The sequence below is a fragment of the Schistocerca serialis genome, chromosome 2, assembly GCF_023864345.2.
Source record: "Schistocerca serialis cubense isolate TAMUIC-IGC-003099 chromosome 2, iqSchSeri2.2, whole genome shotgun sequence".
NCBI classification, from domain to species: domain Eukaryota; kingdom Metazoa; phylum Arthropoda; class Insecta; order Orthoptera; family Acrididae; genus Schistocerca; species Schistocerca serialis.
In genome coordinates, this window is record NC_064639.1 from 826452024 (window position 1) to 826470390 (window position 18367).

Genomic DNA, 18367 nt, shown 5'->3' on the forward strand with positions numbered 1-18367 from the left:
AAAGTGTTTGAAGTCACGCTGGTACGTTCTGTTGCTGTGTGTTTCCATTCCATGATTAATGTGATTTGAAGAGAAGTAATAAAATGAGCTCTAACATGGAAAGTAAGCGTTTCCGGACACATATCCACAATTTAACACCCTGTATATGTCGCTCTTCTCTTGGCTCTTCTTTTCTCATTTACCTCTTTTATGGTAATTATGTTATCTATAAAGGAACTCATCTTTCCGAGAAAAACACGCCACGTGTTCTTGTTACATCATGCCGCGCGCTCTCCTTCCACTGCCTCCGTCTGCGTCTGGAACAAGTAGCAGGTGCAGCCGTACCGGTTTTGCTATCTTATACGCAGAACTTGCATGACTTCGTGACGATGAAAGATCCTCGCTCCTGGACTGCTTCTTGTTTTTCGTCGGTGAGTCGCCCTTGAGGACGCTGGCGCTCGTAGCACGTCTGTTCTCCAAGGATGCTCCACCTGCCTAGAGCCCACTGCTAACCGCCAGGGCCGAACTGCCCGCCAACCGGAAGGGCGTCAGTCGCCCCGTGTTGTTGTTTACCGACAGGACGGCACGGATCTCGTTATCATCAGAGGACAAGCCACATAAAGTGTACGAGCGTGACGACTAGGAAGGAACAAATAAAAGCTAGCCCGCACCGTCGTGCCGTCATCGAGGTCACCAGAGAGCGACAGAGAGCACAAACGCATTTGAACGAGGATGGAGCAGCTAGCCGGTCGCTGCTCTAACTAAGGAACCATTGTCTGATTCGCCTTTAATGATTTTATATCCGACACCGAAACGGCTTTATCTGGATAGCCGGCGGGTATATAATGTTGTGCGGAGTTATGATACTGCACGGGGTGAACCCGATCTCCACCGAGATTGTTCAGGATTATTTTCTGTGTATCTACACTGTGACCAGAACTTCACCGAAAAATTTTCAGAGGTTTTTGAGGGTACGAGATTTTCTAAAGTTTTGTAGACAAAGTTTTTGGAAATAAATCATTTCGTCGATTGAGGTTAAAGTCTCGTACCAGTTTCGAATATAAATGAACAAGCTTTATTAGCAGAAGTTCTATTCGTCTGTTTATCCAGAAAAATCAACCAGAACTTAATAGTTTAATTATTATGTAAGAGATTTGTTAAGGTGCAAGACTTGTTTCGTATGTCCTTTTATGTCCTATTTGTCTCAGATAGATACCACGAGCGTTAAAGGTGTACTTCGCCTCATGCCTTGCAAAGTAATCGGAGGCCGCTAAGAATCTTCTGCGCGAACCGTGGGGGTCAAGGAATATCAACGACCAGAAGATTAGAACAATAATGTGCAATATATGCTGGTATATTGATACTCTTGTTTTTCTTCGTAAGTCTGCAGTTTGTTAAAAACGAGTTGCACCTATATCTTTACCTTCTAATCAGATTCGTGATTAAACGCATAATAAAAGCCTGAAGAGTTTTCAACGATTCGGGAGTTTGCAGACTTCTCGGAGCTGAATACTAGCGACGAGATAACTTATGAACTAAATGAATCCTTGCAGCTTGTGCAGTGATACCTTCTGTGTATTTTGAAAGAAGGGGCTCGTTACAGAGTTACAGCATTTCGTTTTGTTTCTTGCCTCAGTTACCTTTGTATGTCTATTGCGCGTAGTGGAAACGTCGACGGTATGTGCTGTGAATCTTGTTTGAAAGCAAAATTGTTGCATTCTCTCACTGTGCTTGCTGTTGACAACACTGACGCCCACTTTACTCTTCACCCTCAATCTTGCATTCAGCACTACTCTGTACTTTCTGGTTTGATTTTCTGGCGGTGTTAGTTGTACAACATGTGTATGTTTGCTGATAAAGAGTTGGCTGATGTGCACATCGTTTATAGAAAAGCGGCGCAAGGACGGTATGCTGAGCAGTTCCCAGCGACGCCAACCACGTCACATTGGTCTTGCACGAGTATGTCGGAGCCTACGAAAACCAAAGTACTGTCATGTTAATATTGAAGATGCTGGCAGTGCGAAGAATGCTGGAACACCTAATCTGAAAGAAAATTGGTTGCCTCCGATTGGTGACAATCGTGCCAGCAGCAGTCGGCGCGTTGTACGAACTCCGAACGCAAGTCAAACAACTGTTTTGAGAACCTTACATTAACAACAATTGCACCTGTATAACCAACAGAACGTGTAGTCATTGCGGCCAGTGGACTTCCCATATCGAGTAGCGTTGCAGATTGGTTCCAACAACAATGTGCAGAGAACCCGATTTTTCTGCTTTCCGCCGGCTGGAGTGGCCGTGCGGTTCAGTCTGGAACCGAGCGACCGCTACGGTCGCAGGTTCGAATCCTGCGTCGGGCATGGATGTGTGTGATGTCCTTAGGTTAGTTAGGTTTAATTAATTCTAAGTTCTAAGCGACTGATGACCTCAGAAGTTAAGTCGCATAGTGCTCAGAGCCATTCGAACCATTTTTTTCTGCTTTCGTGTATTGTTTACAGACGAGCCCACGTTTACAACAGAGGGCGTTTACAACAATAGAAACAACCATGCAAGGAATGGCGAAACCTGCACTCACTGGTGAGCCGATCCTGCCAACACAAGCTGTATACGTTCATTGTGAATGTACACGGTTGCATTGTCAAAGACTTTGAGATTGGACCTCACATACGTCCAAATAAACGGAACGGAGGCTCGAAGAAGTCCTCCCTTGAGTCCCACAATACTTAAAGGATGTGTCGCTGAGCATTCGTCAGCTTATTTGGTTTCAACATGACCTAGGGACTCTTTGTACTGAGTGTTAGCATCCGTATTTACGTACAGTTTAGACGACAATGGACTGGTCGCCGTGGTTCTGTTCTTGAGCTAGCTCAGTTACTAACCTGATACCAATGGACGTACTCTGAGGGTATGTAAAGAGCCTAGTTTACGAGGCTCCAGTAGATGCCAACATAACCTGATCAGTGGAAGTGTCGTGGCAGCAGGAGGTAATACGCCTAACTGCTGGCATTCTTGAGCGAGTCGATGGCGCGATGCTGTTTCGCTGTACTCTCTGGCGTGATCATGCTGGACGGCACTTTTGAACATTAGCTGCAAGGGAACAGTTCTGCATTTGGTACGTACTATACTGTTCACCGACATGAGAGATTGATCAAAATTTGATAAAACTGTGTGTGTCTCGTCTGAGGTTGCCGCATTTCTTTGTTGTTTTATGTTGCACGTTTTGGTGGTTGTATATTAATGGTTATTTGTTTGTTGTGAAGGTATTTTCACAGAAATAAAGATAATGGGATAACGAACTGAAAAGATCATTATTACATTTCTACTCTGTAACGAGCCACTGGAGATCATGGGCGCCTTATACCATTGAACAACCTCCAAAATTTTGTCGGTGGAGTCAGGTTTCACAGCGTACATCTGATATTGGCAACACATTTTTAGTATAATAAGTTGCTAAAATTAGAATGAGATGTGCTTGGACTTAAAAGACTAGACTTGCGCCAAATTCATAGTACAAGGTAGGTACGCAGTAATGTAGAAAACTTCATGTGTTTCCGATATAGGCATGAAACTCTGAAGAAGTGAATCTGTATTACATCAGTGGGCCGCGCGGGATTAGCCGAGCGGTCCCAGGCGCTGCAGTCATCGACTGTGCGGCTGGTCCGGGCGGAGGTTCGAGTCTTCCCTCGGGCATGGGTGTATGTGTTTGTCTTTAGGATAATTTAAGTAGTGTGTAAGCTTAGGGACTGATGACCTTAGCAGTTAAGTCCCATAAGATTTCACACACATTTGAACTTTTTTTTTACGTCAGTGGAGAGTTTTCATTCACTTCATTTTATTTTAATTTAACATATTTATTATATTAGTTTTCCAGTCTCGTAAAGTGACATACGGCCGGGAGTGCGATGTGCTGACCACATGCACCTCAATATCCACATCCAGTGACGCCTGTGGGCTGAGGATGACACGGCGGCCGGTCGGTACCGTTGTGCCTTTCAAGGCCTGTTCGGACGCAGTTAAGTTTAGTTTTAGTTTATTATGTTAGTTTAAATATTATTTTCCACCTTAAAGTAACACTAATTTAAAAACCGACCAATGACGCGCTTTGTGCATATTATCACTGCCTCCGTAAAGCTGTCCGTTGTAGTCATATGAAGGCAGGGTCCTTTCGATGACAAACTGATTTTTTTCTAAAAAGGAAGGGATCAACATAGGATGCTTGCAGATAAACTTCCGGTAGATGTTAAATTCGTTAAGACTGGGGCATTATCTTGGACTGAACAATTACACTGATAAGCCAAAACACTACAACCACTGCCCACCGCGATGCTGAATGCCTACTGGTGGCGCTGAGGTCACGTGACGCGGTAATAAAAGTATGTAAGCGGAGCAGACACGGACGGTGGATCATCCTAGAGAAGATATGGGCTGCAACTGGGGAAATCCGTAGAGATAAGCGACTTTGACAAAGGACAGTTTATTATTACGCAGAGCCTGTGACCGAGTATCTCGAAAACAGCGAAGCTGGTCGAATGTTCGCGTGCTACTGTCGTGAGCGTCTACGGAAAGAGGTAGAAGGACAGTGACAATTACCACTAGGCGATAAATGGTTGGACGTCACAGAAGGTGGGATTTTGAGGCTTGTCTGCTCTCTAAAGTAGGATAGATGGTGATCTGTAGTATCTCTGCCGAAAGAGCACATTACTGGTGCACACCCACGTGTTTCGGAGCACACCGTTCGTCGTATATTGTAGAACAGGAAGCTCTGCAGCAGACCACCACTACGTGTTTACACGCTGACCCAACGACATCGTCATTTACGATTGCAGTGGCCACGGGAACATTGGGATTCGACTGTAGATCAATGGAAACGTGTCGGCTCTTCGGGTGAATCACATTTTTGCTACACTAGGTCGCTGGTCGTCTACACAAACGCCGTCATCGAGGTGAACGGTGGCTTAAAAGGTGCAGAGCGCCACGGACGCAGGCCGGTGGAAGCAGTATTATGCTATGGGAGACATTCTCCTGCGTTTGCATGGGAACTGTGGTAGTAATCTAAGATACGCTGACAGCTGCGAGTCACCTGCATCCCTTTATGCTTGATGTCTTCCCCAATGGCGATATCATCTTTCAGTAGTATAATTGTCTGCGTCTCGGGGCCAGAACCGTGCTACAGAGGTTTGAGGAGCGTTATAGTGAACTAACGTTCATGTTTTGGCGACCAAATTCACCTGACGTAAATCCTATTGAACCCATCTGGGTTGCTATAGGGCGCCATAACCGCGTACGCAAATCAGCGACCAGCTATTCATGCGAATTGTATGACCCTTGTATAGACATCTAACGCCATGTATACCTCTACAAACCTACCAACAAACTGTCAGATCTCTGATACGCTGCTACTTGTGTCAGATGTTTTAGGACACCATGAAAAATTTAATCCCTTCACTCCAAGATTCTCATTAATCTCTGCGCCTGCCCTCTTGATCTAAAAGCAGAGAATGAACTAACTGAAGCACAGGTAACAAACCCCAACTTTTTATATCAGTCAACAAGAGATACCCATGCAAGTGGGACATATCATGTGTAGATATCGAGACGATGTTGAAAGGCAGCCGTTTTGAAGTGAGCGCCTTTCACAAATCGCGCAGCCGCATGCCATACTCCGCTCACTTGCAATCCACAGGCGGTCAGTCACCAGCCGACTCTGTCGGCTTTCACCAGTGCTAGCCAATGAGAGTGTTAGGCACGTATTTTGCTATTGGTCGCCTCATACAATTTGAAGCAATACACTGGAGCAGAAGTGATTCAGTCTTGTTTTCAGGTCGTCTGTACTACTGTATAAAGACAAGTCATTATTAATGTTGTTATCAAAAATCTCTATAGTAGGTTGGCCAACATACTTTTACTTGATACTTGTATAAACGTTCAGATGGACATAGGCTACACATTTTTAACATACATGGTACATAAGAATATATTTTAAATTTATACTACTTTAATAAGGACAAGACGACGTTTAACTTCATTACAAAAAATTTCGAAAGTTCTTGACTGATTTACTTCCAGTATTCACAAAGCACTTTAATAAATGTCTGGACAGACATAAACTACATATTTTCTTAATTTATTTGATATATAGAATGTACAAACAGTGTAAGTAGGTTGTTTAGGTTTTTATGTTGGTAACGTCATGTAGCGCTCTGTATGAAAATCACTGACTGTGCTGTGTGCAGTCTGTGGCTGGCTGGTATTGTTGAAATATTCGCTATTGTAGTGTTGGGCAGTTGGATGTGAACAGCACGTAGCGTTGCGCAGTTGGAGGTGAGCCGTCAGCAGTGGTGGATGTGGGGAGAGAGATGGCGGAGTTTTGAGAGCGGATGATCTGCACGTGTGTCCATCAGAGACAGTAAATTTGTGAGACTGGATGTCATGGACTGATATATGTATTATGACTTTTGAACACTATTAAGTTAAACACGTTGTTTGTTCTTTATCAAAATCTTTCATTTGCTAACTATGCCTATCAGTAGTTAGTGACTTCAGTAGTTAGAATCTTTTATTTAGCTGGCATTACGGCGCTCGCTGTATTGCAGTAGTTTGAGTAACGGAGATTTTTGTGAGGTAAGTGATTCCTGAAAGGTATACGTTATTGTTAGTCAGGGTCATTCTTTTGTAGGGATTTCTGAAAGTCAGATTGCGTTGCGCTAAAAATATTGTGTGTCAGTTTAGTGATGATCAGAATAAGTAAAGAGAGAAATGTCTGAGTACATTCAGTTTTGCTCAGCTGTTTGAAAATCAAATAATGCAAGGGGTTTATCAGCGCAATCATTCATAAATTTTTCTAAGGGGACGGTTCAATAGTCCGGGAACAGTTTCAATTATTTATTGCACAAGAAATAAACACCGTACAGACGTCATAAATATTGAGTTTTGAAGAGAAACTCCGAAAGTTTTTTTTTTTTTTTTTTTTTTACGAATATTCGATATGTGAACCATGAGTGACTCGGCAGACGTCTATACAGCAACCAAATTCTTGCCATACCCGTCCCAGCATGGTATCGTCAACTGTGGCAGTCGCTTCCCGTATTCTCTCCCGGAGCGCTGCTACACCACGTGGCAGAGGCGGTACAGACACCAGATCTTTAATGTGTCCCCACAGAAAAAGTCACACAGAGTGAGATCTGGTGGTCGGGGAGCCCATTTCATGAAACAGCTGTCCCATTCTGTAGCACAGCCGATCCATTGATGCGGCAGCTCCGTGTTCAGGTACCCACGAACTTCACAATGAAAATGGGGTGGAGCCACATCCTGCTGAAAGATGAACAGAGAGTCGGATTGCATATGAGGCATCAGTCATTGCTGCGAACATGTCCAAGTAGGAATATCCAGTGCCAGTGCCCTCGGCGAAGAAGAATGGCCTGTACAGTTTTCGACGTGACAAGGCACTATAAACATTTACCTTTGGGGAATCACGCTCAAATTCAATGCATTCGTGTGGATGCTTTATACCCCAGATTCGACAATTACACCTGTTCACTTTTCCATTAGTGTGAAAAGTGGCTTCGTCGCTAAAAATTAAGCGATGAACAATGCCATCCCCATCCTCATTCAGTTGTGCAACTGCGAACAAAACTCAAAACCTTGTCTTTGTCGTCGTTATTGAGCTTCTGCGCTAGCTCCAATTTGAATGGCTTCATTGACAGTTTCTGTCGCAGGACTTTCCACACTGTCATTGGAGCCATTTCGACTTCACGGGATGCACGATGCATTGATTTCTTTGTACTCCTTATGAATGTCTGTTGTGCGTGCTCCACATCCACTTCACTCACACTGGGATGTCCGCTTATCTTTTCCAGGCACAATGAATTTGTTGTGCAGTGGTGAATGATCTTCCTTGTTGGTGGCTTACCATACTTGGTTCTAAACATCCGTTGGACCGCTGTTGCACACTTTTTTTTGTCGATCTCCAACGCACAGAAAGCTCGCTCTGCACCTGAACTGTCCATGTTTCGACTAGCGCTGATTATCGGCATATTACTAAAGTACGTTGTGGAGGTATACATGAAAAAAACTTCCAGGATTTCTCTTCAAATTGACACATGTATGATATCTGTAGTGTTTGGTTCTTGTGCAATAAGTAATTGAAAGTGTTCCCATACTTTATGTACACCCTGTATATGTGTGTATATGCTATATACAGGGGCAACATTGTTAACAGAAATATCGTGAAGAAGTTATACCAATCGACTTCAGATTTTATACAACAATTAATCTTTGCATGAATATAGGCTACATATTTCTTTAATATACCGATATATGAGTAATAGAGCAGAGCCAATAGGCGCACAGTCTGCATTGTTGCCAGATTTATTCAAGATAGAGGAACCTCTCCCTACCCACAGGTGTAGATGTGGTAGTGTCGCTCTTTTGATATAAAATTAATTAAATAATTATTTAATTGATCAATTAATTGCCATTTCCTCCACTATCCCCTCCCCCTCCCTTCTCCACCTGGAAAATTGGTGAGAAAAATCGCTCAGTCTGTACTCAACTGTTGGTGTGGAAGAATCTCTTTATTTCACCATATTTTTGAGGTGTTATCCTGTTGGAAAATTCTCTTTATTTCGTCATTTTCAGAGTTAAAATTGGTAGTAAGTTCAAACTTTCGGCGCGGAACACTCGCCTATACCCTAATTACATATCATCAATCATATGATTCAATACACAGTGCCCAAGTGGCGTTCCCCAACACGTCTTGTGGCCATTGAATTGGTCTCACTTTGATGGGGGTCTGTCAGCTTGTATTGGTTGCATCAAAGACATGGCTGGAACACCTGCAAATTATTAAGCATTCTGACTTGTAGCAGCTGCTTCAAAGACATCTGTGGGAGGAGTACTCACCTAATAATAATATACTTCTTGTGAAAGATGCTCTTCCCTTGTTAAGCATCCCATGCCCCCAAAGTGTTTGGGCCAACGGACATGTAGTAGCAACTTCAAAGGCCTTCATAGGAAGACCAACAATGAATGGTGCATTTCCTGTCATCACACACAGACAAGTGCTCTGCGACATTCCTTAGCTTGTCCAATTGTTCACAGGAGGATGGTGAGCACCTGTGCACTTGAAAGACGCTAAAAAAACCACGAAGTGATTCCTGGATGAACGGTGCATTTGCTGTCCACACACACACACACACACACACACTCACAAGTGCTTGCTTCGAAGGCATCCAGTAGAGTTGTATGGTAAAAACCAGGACACTGAACTTGGCTGTTCTGGGGTGGACCAGTGAACACCAAGAAAGACATTACTGAAATGTTGACCCTGTGAACAACACCTGTCTCAGAGGATTTTGAGCTGGCTTTGTTGTAGCTGACAACAGGTTTTTGGAGGAAGGCTGGTGTGAACACTGACAAAGACATTTCTGGACTGTTGACCTTTTGAGCAATTCCCATCCCAGAGGATTTTACACCAGCTTCGATGTAGTGAACAACAGGCCTTTTTTTGGTTTGGGAGGGCTGGTGAACGCTGACAAAGACATTCCTGAAAGAAGAAGTGGTTGCTATTTCACCTGTGTTCTGTGTTTTGTGGAACAACAAGACTTGACATGTCTGAACCTGTTGACCAGGGTTTTCCCTCTGTATAAGCATTCCTATTGGTTTGAGCCAAATTAGTGGTGGACCTTGAGCCTATAGAAGCCTTACTCCCTCCACAACCATCTTCATGCTGCTCTAGACTGTGACTATGTTCAGTTGTCGTCGTTAGTGCATCTGTCTGCCTCTTCTGTCGAGTTGTCGATAGTGCGTCTAACACCATTAAGCGTTCAGCAGCAGCAAATGGCAGTAGTGTCAGCGCCAGCGGCAAACGTTTGTGTACTCAGGCTGTCAGAAGACGAATTACCATGTAAGTACATATTTTCATATTTTAGTGACTCAGTGTGTTCATATTTCGTGTTATATGTTCGTTAAAACGAATTTTGTAGCATGAGTTAGTGTCTTCAGATTTCGCAGTGTATTTTAGCTAAAACGAGTTTCATAGTCTACTTACCTTAAAAATGAATTTCGTAGCTCAGTGTGTTCCTATTTCTTGTTGTATTTTCGTTAAACCTAATTTCATAGTTCAGTGTGTTCAGATTTCATAGCATGTGTTCGTTAGAAAAAGTTTCCAATTCTTGTTGCTGTTGCAGTATACGAGTATATGCTGGGTGAGGTTGACCAGCAGCTGGATGCTGAAAGACAGAAAGGGGCGGCAATGTACAGCCCTGAAGCAGCCTCCAGTGCCGATTCCATTATGTAAGTACATATTGACGTTAAAAATTTTTTTCGTAGTATTGTATTTCGTGTTTGTGTCCATGTTTTTAAATTGATATGTTATTGGTGTTTTAGGTGATTTCGAGGTCAAGGGTGTGTTACATCGTTCCCTATAAACCTATTGCAGATGTTGTGTAAGTATATATTCTTTCCGTCAATTTTTTTTCGTAGTATTGTAATTTGTTTTATAAATCAATATGTTGCTGTTGTACGCGATATCGATGAGCTGGACCAGTGGATTAATGCCACTCCAGGTGGGGAGGTACCACTGTAGGATTGCTGCTTTGGAAATTTAAACCAGCGATGCCTGACTGGTGGAGGTGGCCCCTGATGATCTTGCAGATGCAGTGTCATCGTGGAGGCAGTGTGACATCATTGCCACTTCAGGTAATTCGTGTACCCAACTATTTTTTGTTGCACACAGAATCAGAGTTCTTTCTTTCTTTGCAGCAGCAAATGAGTTTATAACATGTATATTTATTTTTCATTCCTCTACAACTACCATCCCTGCAGTACACCATGGTATGGGTACCAGGGCAGATGAAGACACCATTGCCAAAATGCGGTCCTGTGCAGCTCACTTCATCCACCAGCACGAGGCTCACAGGCACATGAGCCATTGCCACCTCAACCACCAAAGTCCCACTGCTGTCGCTGCCGCCACCACTCCTATCGTTCCCACTATCGCCACACCGCTCTGGCTGCCATGGGCTTCTAGCTGCTAGCTCACTGCCACCACTGGGACTGGGTCAAGGCTAGGAGTTGCGGTCAGCTCGTGGCAGCTATCCCTGCAGCCCAGGTGCTATTTCTGGCCTGACACAGCATCTATTCCTCCTTCCCCGAACTGGCACGCTCACAGGGATGTGGCACAATGTGGCCACCATATGGCAGCCACAGGGTGGACTCAGTATTAGCTGCTAGTCGTAGTGGTAGTAACAATGATCCTGTGGCTAGTGGCAATTGTCCCTCCTGTCCTACTATAGACAGACTCTAGGTTAGTAATGCGATGCCACAGCTAAACTACATGGTGATTGAGGATGCATTTGGGGATCACATCTCATCATATCATATGCAGAACCCAGTGGGAGGTATCAAAGATCCTGTTGAGTTTCTGAAATTGTGTCTTCCTATTCTGGAAACAGAGCTCCTCAAAATCATAAACTATCTACAGTACCACGCCATTAAGTGCATCTCTGTGCAGTGTTGTGAACTCACACTCTCCCCCAACAGGGCTCCAGTGTTGAGCTGATTAGCACTGTGTATATTTGGGAGAAAATGGTGTAGTATCACAGAGCACCTCAACTGCAAGTGGTTTCATGATTTCACCTTGAGTGTTATAAAGGCCAAGTTTTCTGGGATGTGCGTTAGAGGCTTGGGGAAACCATTCAGCCCAGATCTACTCCTCGATATCCATATACATATCTGTGATTGGATAAATGGGAGGTTCAGTTACATCGAATTTCCTAAGCATATAACAGCCAAGTAGGCATGTATTAATGTCCCAAATAAAAAAGACAGTTATTGTTTTGCATGGTCGGTCCTGGCTAGTGAAAGAAATTATAAGACTACTTCTCAGCCACAACTCAACATGGCAGAGATGTTGATGTTCGTGCGTTTTATAACGTTGACAGTATAAGGTTCCCCATTAAGATTCAGGACATTCCTAAATTTGAGGCGCAGAGTACTGGGACACGAGTTCATATTTATGGCCTGAAGGAGAACAAGCCAAATAAAGATGGTAAAGTTATGAAAAAAATTGTTAGACCGCTTTATTTCTCTGAATCTGCAGTGTAAGCTGCATGCAAACATGCTGCTATCCTCTGAGGCATATAGTAATACTAATAATCACTACACATAGGTGGAAGACATGTCTCACCTCATTTCATCAGAATTGAGTAAACATGAGCATGAACAGCTTATTTGCCTAATGTGCATCATCTTGTTGACTGCTCTATTAGGAAACCTGTATGTGTTGTCATGGCTGCTGAGAAAATATTTCTTTAAGTATAAAAATGCCAATTAGGAGTGTTGCCCTTTTGTAGTGTATGCTGACTTTGAGTACCTCCTCGCTCTTGTAACACTGTGAAGATGACCCTACAGCCTCACATACCACCTTCACAGAAAAACACATACCATATGTAGCAGTGTACCAGGTTGTATGTTTGTATGACTGAAGACTTAGCCATCACAAATCATGCCAGGGATAATCCTGCAATTTGGCAGCTCACTGAATTGGAAAAACTTTACAGCACCAACATTCCCAGGACAAACTCTAGGGAGAATTATGATTTGTTCAAAAAGATGGTTGATTGTTATATCTGTGGGCAGCCATTAGATCGTAAGCGGAATCTCCTCATTGGGGTCACTGTCATCCAATGAGGAAATACTGCAGTGCCACCCATAACACATGCAACCTGAAGTATAAATTATCATGACTCATACCTGTTTTTTCCTACAGTTCCAGTGCATTTGACGTTTGCTTTATCATTGAGCACTGTGCTGATTTCGGTATGGAGAAGGATCAGGACAGTGTCCTGCCTGAGAGCGTTGAGAAATGTTCTATAAACGAATGACGCCAAAAATTATGCTCCACTTCCTGGACTCAAGCACTACTCTAGAAACTTGTTGATACTCTGCCTTAGGAACATGTGTGTATCATTGAAGGTGAAAATACTGATGATTCAAAGTTTCAACTTGTGATGATGAAGGGGGTTTTCCCGCACAAGTATATGAATTGTATGGAAAAACTCGACGAAATCAGACCATCTGACATAACTGCATTAACTAGTCACCTTACAGGCGATGCCATATCAGATGCAGAGTATGAGCATGCGGTGAGTTAAACATTCTAAATTTATGAGAGTATACAAAACTTTATATGGACGCAGATGTGCATTTGCTTGCTGATGTTTTTGAGAAATTCCGAAGGTATGCATGACCAATTATGCTATGGAACCTGTCCATAATTACACAGCACCAGGGTTGTCTTGGGATGCTACGCTCAAGAAAACGAAAGTCGACATCGAACTATTGACTGATGTGGACATAATTCTTTTCTTTGGGCGAGGGATCCTTAGGGGGCTTTGCAAATGTATTCATAGACATGCCAAGGCAAATAATCCATGGGTGGATGAGAGTTTCAATGCATCCCTTGATTTGAGCTGCATCATGTACTTGGATGTGAATAACCTATACTCCCACACCATGCAACAATTGCTGCTGATTGGTTAGTTTCGATGGCTGCTCAAAAACTAATGCAAGAGTTTAGGTGAAAATATCTACAGTGGGCGGCGCTGATTCTGGTGTAGAGTATGTCATGGAGGCAGACCTCAAACACCCTATTAGTTTGCATGATGTGCACAGCGATTTTCCACTATGTCTGGAGCAACTATCTCCATGAGGAGGCTCCATCCCTAAACTGATGACAACGCTGGGGGACAAGCAGGAAACGGATGGAGCTGGTTAGAATCACCTGTGCTATCTCCTTCTCCTTCCAGTCAACCCTGGTTGAAGGACTATATTGAATTAAATGCTGAGAAGAGGACTTCCACAAAGTATGATTTTGAAAAAGATTTTTTAAATTAATTAATAACGATATTTTTGGCATGACGATGGAAAATTCTTATTAGAACAACATGTGATGGGCGTTGGGGTGTAAGGAAATGTACCGCCAGACCAACTTTTAAATGGGTCACTATCTTCAATAAGAACTTTGTTGCTGTGGAAATGGCAAATACTGTAGTAGAGTTCATGAAACCTGTCTATGTGAGGATGTGCATATTAGACCTGCAAAAACTCCTCAGGCACTGATTTCATTATAAATTTGAGAAAATTTATTTCGCTGAACCAAAGTTACTTTTTATGGATATCGATAGCTTCATCTGTCGGGTGAAGGGCTGCAGTCAATACGAAGTAATGAGGCGCCATGCCAAACCATTCGACACATCTACCTGTGTGTCCGATAATCCTCGTGGCATTGTTCCACAAGAGAAGAAGTTTATTGGCCATATGAAAAACGAGGCGAATGGGCTGTCGATTGTAGAGTTTGTGGGTTCTAGATCCAAAATATTTGCATATCGCATATTGGTAGGCGCTACCCAGATGCAGGTGAAGGGTGTACATCACGTGGCATCAAGGGCCTTTATGACTGAACACTACTTTCAGTGCCTGTACAGCGGTGTTTGCAGTGCCCCATCACAACTGCAGCATATGGTGCAGAAAACTAGTATTCAATCTTGAGGGCATGAGATGTACACTGTACTGCAATCTACAATCTGTCTGTCACCTCTTGATGATAAGTGGGTCATTTGTGAGGATAGGACTGAAACTCGCCAGTTCTTGCATTGTTCACTTGATGAGAATGGTGATATTGAGAGAGAGAGAGTGATAGAGACTGTGAGTAGCGTATGTATGTGGAATGGTATGACCAGTTTATCACAGTGTAAGTATTTTTTAGTTTAAACATATATGCATATCATGTGTGCTGACATAGTGGTACACTACGTGCACTTGTAAATATATGCATACCACGTGTGCAGTGATAGCGTAAATAGACCAAAATCGTGTAAATATAGATCAACATTATGGGTGCTGACAGAAAGCATACTTGTAAATAGAACTTTCAGGTAAAAAAACGCATACACTTGTAACTAGCACCTGCACGTCATGTAAATAGAATAATTTTGAAGTGACCATGTCCACTTCCAGAGACATATAACAAATGTGCCTAAAATTATACCTCCCATTCTTGAAGAAAACGACTATACATATATCAGGGTGAAATCAGTAAAGAAAGTACACAGAATGTGAGGTAAATATTTATTTTTCATCCAACTTAAAAGTAATTTTACATATCCAGAAGCAGATGCAACTTTGTTTTGTTCATATTCACTCACCCTCTTGAGCCGCTGGAGGGCAGGGCATCTGTAGAGCTCCTGGTCTCGAATAGCTGCATACCTGAAGATCCAATGTATCCATGTGATCTTTTCCTTCCTTTTGATGTAGATGATGGTATCCATGTAGTCGAATAATCGAAGCGATGCCACCATATTTTTTATAGGATATTCCAGGGGCATCCTAGTGAATTCCAAGGAAGAAGATGTTAACCACTTTGCACTCCTGCATGTTTTAGCACACTTCACATCTTTGAAAGGCTTGGGTGATGCTACGCTTGCTGCAAATGTCTCTAATACACCAGCATCTTCTGTGAAAGCTGTAAATGTAATATCTTTAAATATGAACTGCCGGCACACATCATCATAGAAATATTGAATGTCTGCAATGATGTTCACGCTTTGGGAAGCCACTGGGAAATGTTCTAGGTAAGGCACAACACCTGTTCATTTATACAGCTCGCTGCACATCACCAGTGAGTGGGCAGAAGTTAATCACACAGTTATGTATAACTAGAGCCCACCACAGTGCGTTCTGGGAAATTTGCTGAAGATTCAAATTCAATTCGTACATCTATCAGTCTCGATTTAAGTACCTCAGCCTGTTTTTAGCAGTCTGTTATGATGATTGGCGCCAGATCCTTGAATTTCTGTAGACTGAGTAGACATCCTTCCTCTTCAATACCTTCATAGTAGGAAGCATGGAACCTCGCATACATGTCGAATGCAATGTATACATTTTCATCCCACTATAACAGTAAATTGTAATACAGACAGAATTCCGAATTGGAAAAATTGGAAATTTGTGGTAAGGACTAAGGGATCAAACTGCTGAGGTCATCGGTCCCTAGGCTTACACACTGCTCAATCTAACTTATCCTAAGGACGACACAGACACCCATGCCCGAGGGAGGACTTGAACCTCCGACGGGGGGAGATGCGCGAACCGTGACAGAATGCCTCAGATCACAGAGCTACCCCATACGGCAATTCTGAATTAAGGTAGACTCTGGCATTAGTTAACTTGCAGTTGTCAAATACAGTGGAAGCATTTGTTATATCCCCACTTCTATCAGTTTGAAATGCAAGTATGACGAACCAGAGTGTTTCCAGTTGAACAAATATTTTTAAAGCCTTCATTTGTCTGGTTGCCATCAGTAGCACTGGGTGTTCAAACGGAAACTTAATGACAGATACGCACCGGCATTCAGAACTTTTACACGTTCCAAACGCTTCTTTTCCACAGCAGTGACGTGAGGCATTTTCCATATTGTTTTTCTGATGGTGATCTCGTTCTTCTCTTGGGTTCCTTGAATGTATGAGTTGTTATCCATCACCCTCTGTACCAGAGTAAGCTCCTGTTTAGCATTCACAATAGTTCGCTGCTTGTCTTCAAAGTACCTCATAAGCAGTTTTAGAGGTATGCAGGCAGTAAATCTCTTGTACTCATCCACTATTCTATCCACTGGCGCGTCTATGAATCATTCTGCATTTTCTATACCATCCAAACCCAAGTCCCATAGTGCTCAGAGCCATTTGAACCAAATCCAAGGATGATGCAAAGACCTTTGTTTTAAGGGTTTATCCTATGCCTAAATTACGTGTACAATCAATGTCAACCCTATCAAGTTCATATCGTATCTTCTGAAACAGGAATGCTAAAGCATTATGCGAGAAATATTCCTGGCGTATAATTCGCTATCGTATTCTACTGGGACTCTTATATTAAGAGATGTCATTGAAGCTTTCAGGCCTACTGATTTAAGAAATTCGTAGTTCACATGTGTTATTACCTTGTGGTTCTGCTGCAAAGTGCGTCTTCATGGGTTGTGTGTGTTGGAGCTATGCCTTACACCCATCCTATCTTAGATGTTGTCGTATAATGATTTCGTCACCATGAAAATCGATAAGTTGATTATTCAGGTCTACAATACACAGCTCCAGATGGTATAATGTCTGGACTGCCACTGGAATGTACCGGGTGATCAAAAAGTCAGTATAAATTTGAAAACTGAATAAATCACGAAATAATGTAGATAGAGAGGTACAAATTGACACACATACTTGGAATGACATGGGGTTTTATTAGAACCAAAAAAATACAAAAGTTCAAAAAATGGCGCTTCATCTGATCAGAATAGCAATAATTAGCATAACAAAGTAAGACAAAGCAAAGATGATGTTCTTTACAGGAAATGCTCAATATGTCCACCATCGTTCCTCAATAATAGCTGTAGTCGAGGAATTATGTTGTGAACAGCACTGTGAAGCATGTCCGGAGTTATGGTGAGGCATCTGCGTCGGATGTTGTCTTTCAGCAGCCCTAGAGATGTCGGTCGATCACGATACACTTGCAATTTCAGATAACCCCAAAGCCAATAATCGCACGGACTGAAGTCTGGGGACCTGGGAGGCCAAGCATGACGAAAGTGGCGGCGGAGCACACGATCATCATCAGACGACGCGCGCAAGAGATATTTCACGCGCCACCTGTCGGACATTTTGTGAACTTTTGTTTGGGGTCTAATAAAACCCCATGTCATTCCAAGTATGTGTGTCAATTTGTACCTCTCTATCTACATTATTCCGTGATTTATTCAGTTTTCAAATTTATACTGACTTTTTGATCACCCTGTATACAGCGTTTGTGAGAGATTCAACAACCTTATACCCTGATCCAACTGATGAGAAGAATCCATAAATTGTATGAATCAGTCCATAGTTGAGATAGGAGTTTGTTGCAATGTTTCACTCATCATGGATTGTACTGACGGGAAGTATATCCACTGCCTGATAAGGTCTGTAAAATTTTTTGGAATCCTTCTTCAAAACTTGCCCCTTAGTGAAACTCATTAGTTATCATACTGCGTATTTTTGGCTAAAGCCATCATTACATTCACCATCCTTATTTCGGATTTAAGTGTATTGATGTTTGCACATAGTTCAATCATTTTTACAGACTGTTTTAAAACTTCGTTAAAATCGAAAATATTGTATGCACCGGGTTTTATTTCCAATATTTCTTTTTTACCATTGCACTCGGTGCCATGACTGTGAGGTGTCAGATGGAGCATATAGCGTGACCCAGCATACTGCTGGCAGCCCTGAGCGCCACAGAATTTTTTCGCGATATGTATGATATCGTCATTTTCTACAGGCGCGATGGGTGAATGTGGTGTTAGTTCAGT